The sequence below is a fragment of the Bos mutus genome, chromosome 17 (genome assembly GCF_027580195.1).
Source record: "Bos mutus isolate GX-2022 chromosome 17, NWIPB_WYAK_1.1, whole genome shotgun sequence".
NCBI lineage: Eukaryota > Metazoa > Chordata > Mammalia > Artiodactyla > Bovidae > Bos > Bos mutus.
In genome coordinates, this window is record NC_091633.1 from 12,737,621 (window position 1) to 12,746,807 (window position 9,187).

Consider the following 9,187-nt stretch of genomic DNA (forward strand, 5'->3'; position numbering starts at 1 on the left):
ACAAAGAAGGCTTCATGCGGGACAAAAGCGCACTGTTTCACCTAATGAGGAACAGTTGAGAGGTCTGGTGACAGCGCCCCATCAGTGAGGGACAGAGGGCGGCAGAAGAGAGAGGCTGTCGGGCCGCCTAATGAAGACCAGTTGAGAGGTGCCGGCCAGACACCAGACTCAGCTTTCTTTTTGAGGCCCCAACACTCACCCCCCCACCTCTCCTGTCTCAAGAGGCTTGGCCCTGCTTCCAGAGAGAGAGAGAGAGACAGAGACAGGCTTAGATTCATCTGTCACGGTGACGGGTCCTGACCTCATGACCTCTTGAGCCGTGCCCTCCGGCCCCTGGATTTGACCTTTCCAAAGAGCCCCCGGTCCTCAGCCAGAAGGTCCCTATTGACTACCTGCTAGTGGCCACCTGCTGAAGCAGCCCCTGAGAAATGAAAGCCAGCAAATGGTCCACCCGGGACCCTTTGAGGCTTTGCCGGATGGAGTGCTGTGTGCGAGGCCCCTGAACCAATCTCTCTAATTGTGTTGCAAGATGCCTTTCTACTTCTTTTTAAGGGCTTGGAGCTTTGCTGAACTTGGGGGCTTGTAAAGAACAGCACCGTGAGACCGAGAAAGAGACAGAGTTGTTGCGAGGACCTCTGAAGTCCTCCTGCTTGCCCAAGGGTCCGGGTGGGAAGAGGGGATGGGTGCAGGCAGGTGATCTGGAAGGATGTTCCTCTCGCAGGGCACTGGCTTCCAGAAACACAGCCACTCTGCGGTCTTTATCGGAACAGTGTGCATCACGCCATAAACAGGCTGGTGTTTATCCAGATCCTTGAGCCCTTCCCTCGATCATTGTAGAGATTGTACCACATGGAACTGCCATTTTGTTTGTGGTTAAGATGGTCAAACATTGGCAATTTCATAGCATTTAAGCTAATGAGGGGGCTTCCTTGATAGCTCAATTGGTAAAGAATTCACCTGCAATGAAGGAGACACTGGTTCGATTCTTGGGTCAGGAAGATCTCCTGGAGAAGGGAAAGGTGACCCACTCCAGTATTCTTGGGCTTCTCTTGTGGCCCAGCTGGTAAAGAATCCACCTGCAATGCAGGAGACCTGGGTTCGATTCCTGGGTTGGGAAGATCCCCTGGAGAAGGGAAAGGCTACCCACTCCAGTATTCTGGCCTGGAGAATTTCGTGGACTTCCATGGGATCACAAAGAGTCAGACACAACTGAGGGATTTTCACTTTCAAGCTAATGAGTGAAATTGGATAAAATGGATATTCCCTAAAAAAAGAAGTGATGATATAGCAGTTACCTATTACCCCCAAATTAGAGGCAAACATTTCTCATCTGAGAGTTTCTGTCAGGACTTTGGGCTGCTTAGCTGGGTGAGTCTGGGTCAAGGTGTCTCTTGGGGGTGTTGTCAAGATGTCAGCTGGGGCTGCAGTTTCATGTGAAGGCTTGATGGTGGTCAGAGGAGCCACTTCCAAGATGGTTCATTCACATGGCTGGTGGCAGGAGTTTTCTTGCCACAGGTGGACCCCTCCATGGGGCTGCTTGACTGTCTTCATAACATGGCAGCTGGCTTCCTTCCAAATGAATGATCCGAGAGAGGGTGTGATGAGGAAGCAGTGTTGCCTTGTCTAGCCTTGGAAGTCACCCTCTGATGCTTCCACAATATCCTATTGGTTACGAAAGCCAGCCCTATTCAACAGAGAAGGGGAGCATACAAGTATGTGAATGGCGAAGGCCGAGTCTTGGGGGCCCATCTTGGAGGTTGGCTACCACTGAGGGACCTTGTTTCCTCCCTTCCTCTGCAATGTAATGATTTACTGCTCCCTGGTCACTTCCTCTCCCTACTTTCTGATGCATCTTCATGTTATTTGAAGGCTTAATCTCTCTGTCAGCTCTCTTCCTGCCTCCACTATGCTAAATGGGAGTCTGGGTTACCCAAGAGCTTTTAAAACTTGTAGCTGGAGAAGTAGCAGGAATAGACAGGGCCGGCAAGCACGGACATCCTTTCCTGTTCAGCTGCCAGGATTTTGGTGCCCAAATCCTGTTTTAAGAGAATTTCAAATCTGACAAAGCGGAACATTGGTATGGCATTTATTGTGTGATTAATTTATCAAATATCGTTAAGCCTCCCAAGAAACTCTAGCCTACACATTTTCCCACCAGCAAGCACAGAACAAGGTAGTGAAAGATGCTAGTATTTATTGGGTGTTAACTGTGTGCTGGACCCTTGACTGAAGGCTTTGCCTGCCTTATCTCATTTAATTCTCATCATAACCCTGGACTGTCGGCACTACTATTATCTTAGTTTATAGAAAATGAGATTCAGAAGAGTTGGACTTGTCCACTGTCACATGGCTGTTTTGAGCGGTAGGATTTGAACGCCCGTGCGTGACTTTGGAGTCTGAGCTCAGAACCATGATAATGAACCAGTTTGAATGAAGGGGAGGGAGGCTCAATTGGATGACCCTTCACATCCATTCCATACTATGACTTCGTGATTCCAGACTTTGGTTTCTGCTGTGCCATGGCGGATGAGCTTCTCCAGATGAGCTGACTCCGAGATGGAGATTTAGCATGCAGGAAGTTTATTAAGGAGATGACTTGGGGCCAATAACTGTAAAGGGAGGGTAGGAAACCAAGATTAGGTGGAGGAAGAAACTGAGCTTTGACATGAGCCCAGGATGGGCCTCAGCCAGCCCATGGGGCATCTGGCGCTCAGATGGGTCCTTCACAGATGTCCCAGGTTGGGGTGAGGAGTCTGGCCTCTTACACCGTGATGTTGGTTACCCAGTGTGGGCTCTAGCCCCTCTTCCATCTTGGAAATATCCAAAGAGGGCTGAGTCCAGAGGACCGTCTTCCAGCGTCACTCTCAAGCAACGGTGACAGTAGAATCCTTCCTTTATGAGGGGGATCTAGGGCATATGTCACGGCGTATGGTGTCAGCTTCTAATACAACTAAGAAAGTCCAAGTTTATAGACCCGGATTCAGAGATGCACATACATATGCACACCTGCACTCGCAATGGGCAATTCTAGGCAGCAGTAAAGAATAAATTCAGCTATAAGAACCCACTTGAGTGTTCAGAAGAAGGGACAACATACATTTGAGAGCTTCACAGGAAGTTCTGTCCTTTGCAGTGTCCCACTATCTGTGTTAAATCCATCCACTTCTGCCCTCAGCGTAGATATACCCAGTCACCAAACAAAATATCTGTATAAAACACTGCTGTGTTTAACATGGATAACCAATAAGGTCCTACTGAATAGCACAGGGAACTCTGCTCAATGTTATGTGGCAGCCTGCATGGGAGGGGAGTTTAGGGGAGAATGGATACATGTATATGTATGACTGAGTCTCTTTACTGTTCACCTGAAACTATCACAACATTTTTAATTGGCTAAACCTCAATACAAAATACAAAGTTAAAAAAAAAGAATATCTGTATACATGGTACAAAATGCAGCAACATATATGGAACACACACCTACTTACAGACATGATTTATTCACACACTACACTAACAAGTACCTACAATATCCACACATGTGTTTGTAGATATTCATAGCATGTATATGCCCATTCAGGGCTTCCCAGGTGGCTCAGTGGGTAAAGAATCCGCCTGCAATGGAGGAGATGCAGGAGATATGGGTTCAGTCCTTGGGTCAGGAAGATCCCCTGGAGGAGGGCATGGCAACCCACTCCAGTATTCTTGCCTGGAGAATCCTGTGGACAGAGGAGCCTGGAGGGCTACTGTCCATAAGGTTGCAAAGAGCTGGACACGACTGAAGTGACTGAGCATGCCTGCACATATGCCCACATAAACACAATACAGTTACATGCCCCCCAACAAACATACAGATGGTGGGGTTAGTCTGAAGTCAGTGAGAAATATCTCTTAAAGATGAAATTATTTTTGTATAAAAATAAGAATATAGTTGATTTACAATGTTGTATTAGTTTTAGGTGTATCACAAAGTGATTCAGTTATACATATATATAGTTATACATATATGTATGTAAATATGTATATATATTCTTTTTCAGATTCTTTTCCCTTATAGGTTATCACAAGATACTGAGTGCGGTTCCCTGTGCTTATCTATTTTACATATAGTAGCATGTATATGTTAATCCCAAACTCTTATCTAAAATTATCTTTGACGAATCGATTAAATTACCACATTTTGAAAGACACATGGGGAACTAGACCAGTTTGGGGAACAACAGAAGCTCATTTTACACCTGAAGCCTTCCTGGGTCGTAAGATGTTCACTGAGTAAAATGGGTGTGTAGAGTTCAGTTAATATTATTTACTTTATCCCTCTATGTCTCTGTGTCTTGTCTCTCTTCTTTTCCCTATCTGTCTCATCCTCTCTCTCAGAAGTTGAATCAGTGTCAGATGAGGATGAGATGGTTAGATAGCATCATTGATTCAGTGGCCATGAACTTGAGCAAACTCTGGAAGATAGTGGAGGACAGAGGACCCTGGTGTAGCATAGTCCACGGAGCTGCAGAGTCGGACATAACTTAGCGACTGAACAACAACAAAATACACACATGATGTTTCTGCACAACATCATGTTATCTACACACACACACACACACACACACACACACACACCAGCGATGGAAGAGAATTCCAGTAAAGATGGAAAGTCAAGAACTCCTGCCTTTCTGAGCCAATCTAGCAAATCAGTGGAGAAGCACCCAGAGCTGTGGACCATAGGCGGTGGGTCTGCTATTGTCCTCATCACCTTCGTATCAGGGTGCTGTGTCTACCAGCCTCATTGTCAAAAAGAGGGCAACGTGGAAAGAGATAACCAGACAGGTCTGGCAAAGGTCTCTGGAGTGATTGGCAGTCGGTCTCTTATCCCAGGAGCAAACACTCTGTAAGTTTGGAGGCCCCATCAGATCTTGTAAGGTTACCTCTCACCATCACCCACAGTTGGAACAGAGCTTTCTTTTTCTGTTCTTCTCCTTAAGCAATCAACTCCCTCTTTCCCTTTCCCACTGCCTTGAACCCTCTCTCTCTCTCTGCCTGTTCACCTTACATTGTTTTGAAATGACCATTCCTATTGCCACCTGTCCGAAATCAACCCACTTCTCTCTTCTCCTGATGGTGGGCTCCCCATCTGTGAGTTCATCCTTCATTTCTCATCCAAAGTTTCCTTCTGTTCCCAAGTCCCATTTCAGCATCCCCCTTCTGCATTCCCACAGCCCATAACTCTCAGGCCAGGGGATTAACGTGCTGATTTATCTGCAAAATTCCTTGAGTGAGAGATGAGGAGGGAGGAAAGCCCAGAAAGACCTTTGTCCTTGAATATTGAGTGGCGATTCTGTACATTTAGCAAATGATAAAATAAGCTCTGGGGGTCTGGAATGGGGGGAGGTGACTGGATGTTTGAGTCCAGTTAGAGGGTATTGTCAGTCTGGAAAGTTCCAAGATTTCCTCTCCATCCTCTGCCCGACCTGTATGTATAGCCCAGTCCGTTTTTGTTAGCAATGTACCTCTCAGATATACATCCCCCTTCTGCATTCCTACAGCCCATAACTCTCAGGCCAACTCATCTACCTTCTTTCAAGACTCCCTCAGCCCCATGGAGATACCTGGTGGTTTCATTAGTAACCACTTAACCATACTTATAAACAGCCATGGACAAAAAGACCAAAGAAGCTGTCTTCTTGTATCACTGATCAAGGAAGGGGTAAGGAAAAAAATAGGAAGAAGGGATAGAAACAGAAAGTGTGATCGGGACTTCCTTGGTGGTCCAGGAGTTAAGAATCCATCTTCCAATGCAGAGGATGAGGGTTCCATCCCTGGTCAGGGACCTAAGAGCCCACATACCATGGAGCAACTAAGCCCACATGCCACAACTAAGACCCAATGCTACCCCAAATAAAATAAATAAAATAAATATATTTTTAAAAAGTGTGATCAAAGTCTCTTTCCCTCCCAACTTTGGCTGTGATAGTTACCATTTGTGATGAATATCCCTAAAGATTTCCACAAGGACAACTCCATTCACTACCTGTTGTTCGTTCGGTCGTAGGTGCCTTACTAGTTGGGAAGTGCTAATGCAACAGCACACCTTCTCTTCTGGCTGTCTTAGCATCCCATGCCGTCCGTAAGTCAACCAGCCTAGACCAAAGGCATAGTTCGTTGATGGAACATTAAAAGAAAGGAGCCCAAAGAATGTTTCCTTTTTCTTTGTCTTTAGTCCTTCTCTTAAAAATGGCATTTCAAGAGCTCTAGAACCTCAGTGCGGAGGGAGGTGGCAATGTCCCTGAGATACGATAAAAATGCATAGGGAATTCTTGGAGGTAGATTGTGGCACCTGAATTGTGTGGTTCCTATATTAACTATATTCTCTTCCTATATGTAGAGAATCTAGAAAAATGGTGCAGATGAACCTATTTGTAGGGCAGAAATAGAGATGCAGACATAGAGAACTGAAGTGTGGACATCGGGAGGGGCAGGGAGCGGGGCGTGAACCGGGAGGACAGCATTGGCATATATGCGCACACTACCATGTGTAAAATTGACAGCTAGCAGGAACTTGCTGCAGTACAGGGAGCTCGGCTTGGTGCTCTGCGCTGACCTAGAGGGCTGGGATGCGGAAGGGTGGGAGGGAAGCTTAAGAGGGAGGGGTTATATGTATACATATAGCTGATTCATCTCATTGTATAGTAGAAAGTAACACGACATTGTAAGGCAACTCTACCCCAGTTAAAACATAACAAATGTACCCGTATTGGTTCCTTACCTTGTGATAAAGGTACCAAAGTTGAGTTAGGTGTTAACAGTAGGGAAAACTGGTGAGGGGGACATAGAGAATGCTCTGTATTATCTTTTCAAATTTCCTGCAAGTCTAAAATGATTCTAAAATGTAAAATGTAATATAAAAGCATTTGTGTGCATTGGTATCAATAAAAAAAGGCACCAAATAGAGACCCTCTAAGAAAAGGTAAAGATCCCCTGGTGAAGGGAATGGCTGCCCACTCTAGTATTCTTGCCTGGAGAATCCCATGGACAGAGGAGCCTGGTGGGACTGGGCTACAGCACAGCCCATGGGACTGCAAAGAGTCAGACAGGACTGAGTGACTAACACACACACACATGCACACACACACACACACACGCATGCACACACACACAAGAAAAGGTAAAGTGGATTTATTGGGAGGAGGGCTGAGACGCTGCCCAAATCACCTGTGAGATTATTCTGTTACTGCTGTTCATCTATCCAGAGGCTGGGGAGCTGGGGAAGCTGAGATAATGAAAGAGTACAAATAAACATGTGAGAGCAGAGAAACTGGTAAGGTGGTGATGGAAACCCCCTCCCCCTCCCCCAGGCATCTTTGCTTCCTTCCAGCTGTTGGCTAAAAAAGACTTGAGGGTAACATTCTATATTGAATCTCAGAGTTCACTAAAGAGTCCTTGCCCCAGATTTTCAAATCCCTCATGGTTTACCCCTCTTTCCACTTAAAGCACTCCCTCAATGCCCTTTATTGCCTCTTTTTCAAAAGGGTGTCAACAGCCATTGGAGATCAATACACATTAGTCCATCTGTTTTCACTTTGAGGTGCTACATTCAGCATATGTCTTGCAATTCTTCTGATTGATTACTTTGAGCACCTCTATATTGCTTCTGAGTCGGAGTTCATTCTCTTGCCTTTTCTGCAGTCGAAATTTCATTTGTAACCAACCAAATTTTTCATAAGATTTGTGGTAGAACATTGCTTCTCTTTGATGTTTCCCAAAACAGAGAAGAAGGTAGCATGCTCCAATCTTGAAAGCTCAAACCAGGAATATGTTCTCTGGTCCTTGATTTGGTTCATCCTTTTGGGTACCACTAATATCCCAAAGTCCAGCTCAATATACATCCATTTATTTACACAAGAGTCTGCGGAGCTGTTTTACTTTTTCAAACCAGATGCCAAAGCAACTAGCTGCATTTGGAAAATGAACTTGTGTATAATGAAATCAGAAGGAGACCAATTCAGGTGCGGCCCCACCCCCCAATCCTGGGCCAATGCATTACTGCTGCTGCTGCTAAGTCGCTTCAGTCGTGTCTGACTCTGTGCGACCCCAGAGACGGCAGCCCACCAGGCTCCCCCGTCCCTGGGATTCTCCAGGCAAGAACACTGGAGTGGGTTGCCATTTCCTTCTCCAATGCATGAAAGTGAAAAGTGAAAGTGAAGTCACTCAGTTGTGTCCGACTCTTAGGGACCCCATGGACTGCAGCCTACCAGGCTCCTCCATCCATGGGATTTTCCAGGCTAGAGTACTGGAGTGGGGTGCCATTGCCTTCTCCGAATGCATTACTAGTTTTTTTTTTTTTTGCCACATAGCATATGTGATCTTTGTTCCCTGACCAGGGATCAAACCCAGGGCCACTGCATCGGAAGCGTGGTCTCTAACTTTAGTCTTCACTAAAGAAGTCCCACATTGTGAGTTATAGACGAGCAAACTCTGGAGGGCACCAGCAATTGTGTTCTGATAAACAATATTTTATACAGAAAATATAACAGCATTTTGTAATAGGGACTGTCTCTTAGTGCTCTAGCTAATAATTCCTTACATCTGATGTGAGGTCAGATGACTGGGAAGTGGGATATTTCCATGGTTGAGGTTGTGAATGCAAAAGTACAAATTACTGAAGGCTGACCAAAACCACATCATGAAACCCCTAATTACCCATGTCCACTGAAAGAGGCATTTTAGCACAGATAATACAAAAATGAGTACCCAAGGTGTCATTTATCTTTGGTTTTGGATTATGTGCAATGAATGCTTCTTTTTGCATCAGATTTTCCATATTCAATATTGTTATCATTATTAATTTTACATAAAATCATAATATTTCAGAATTTGCAGAGCTGGAAAGAATTTGGGGATTTGATAGTTTCAGGATTTTCAGACTGTGTTCAATGAGGGTCCAGAGTTCTGGAGAGGATCCCTGGGAAGTAAGGGGAGGAGAAACTGGGTGCAGGTCTCCCATTGTACAGATCACAAAACTGAGTCCCACAGAAAGGGTGAGAACTTTCTAGCTGGTTGGTGCTGGAGTCGCCCAGACCTGTGATCTTCTCTCACTGCAAAGAGAGAAATTCTTTTTTTATTCATCTTTCAGATTTGGCTTATTAAAATAATTTTCATCAAGCAAGTTGTTCTTGTCAGTTAATAAGAATTT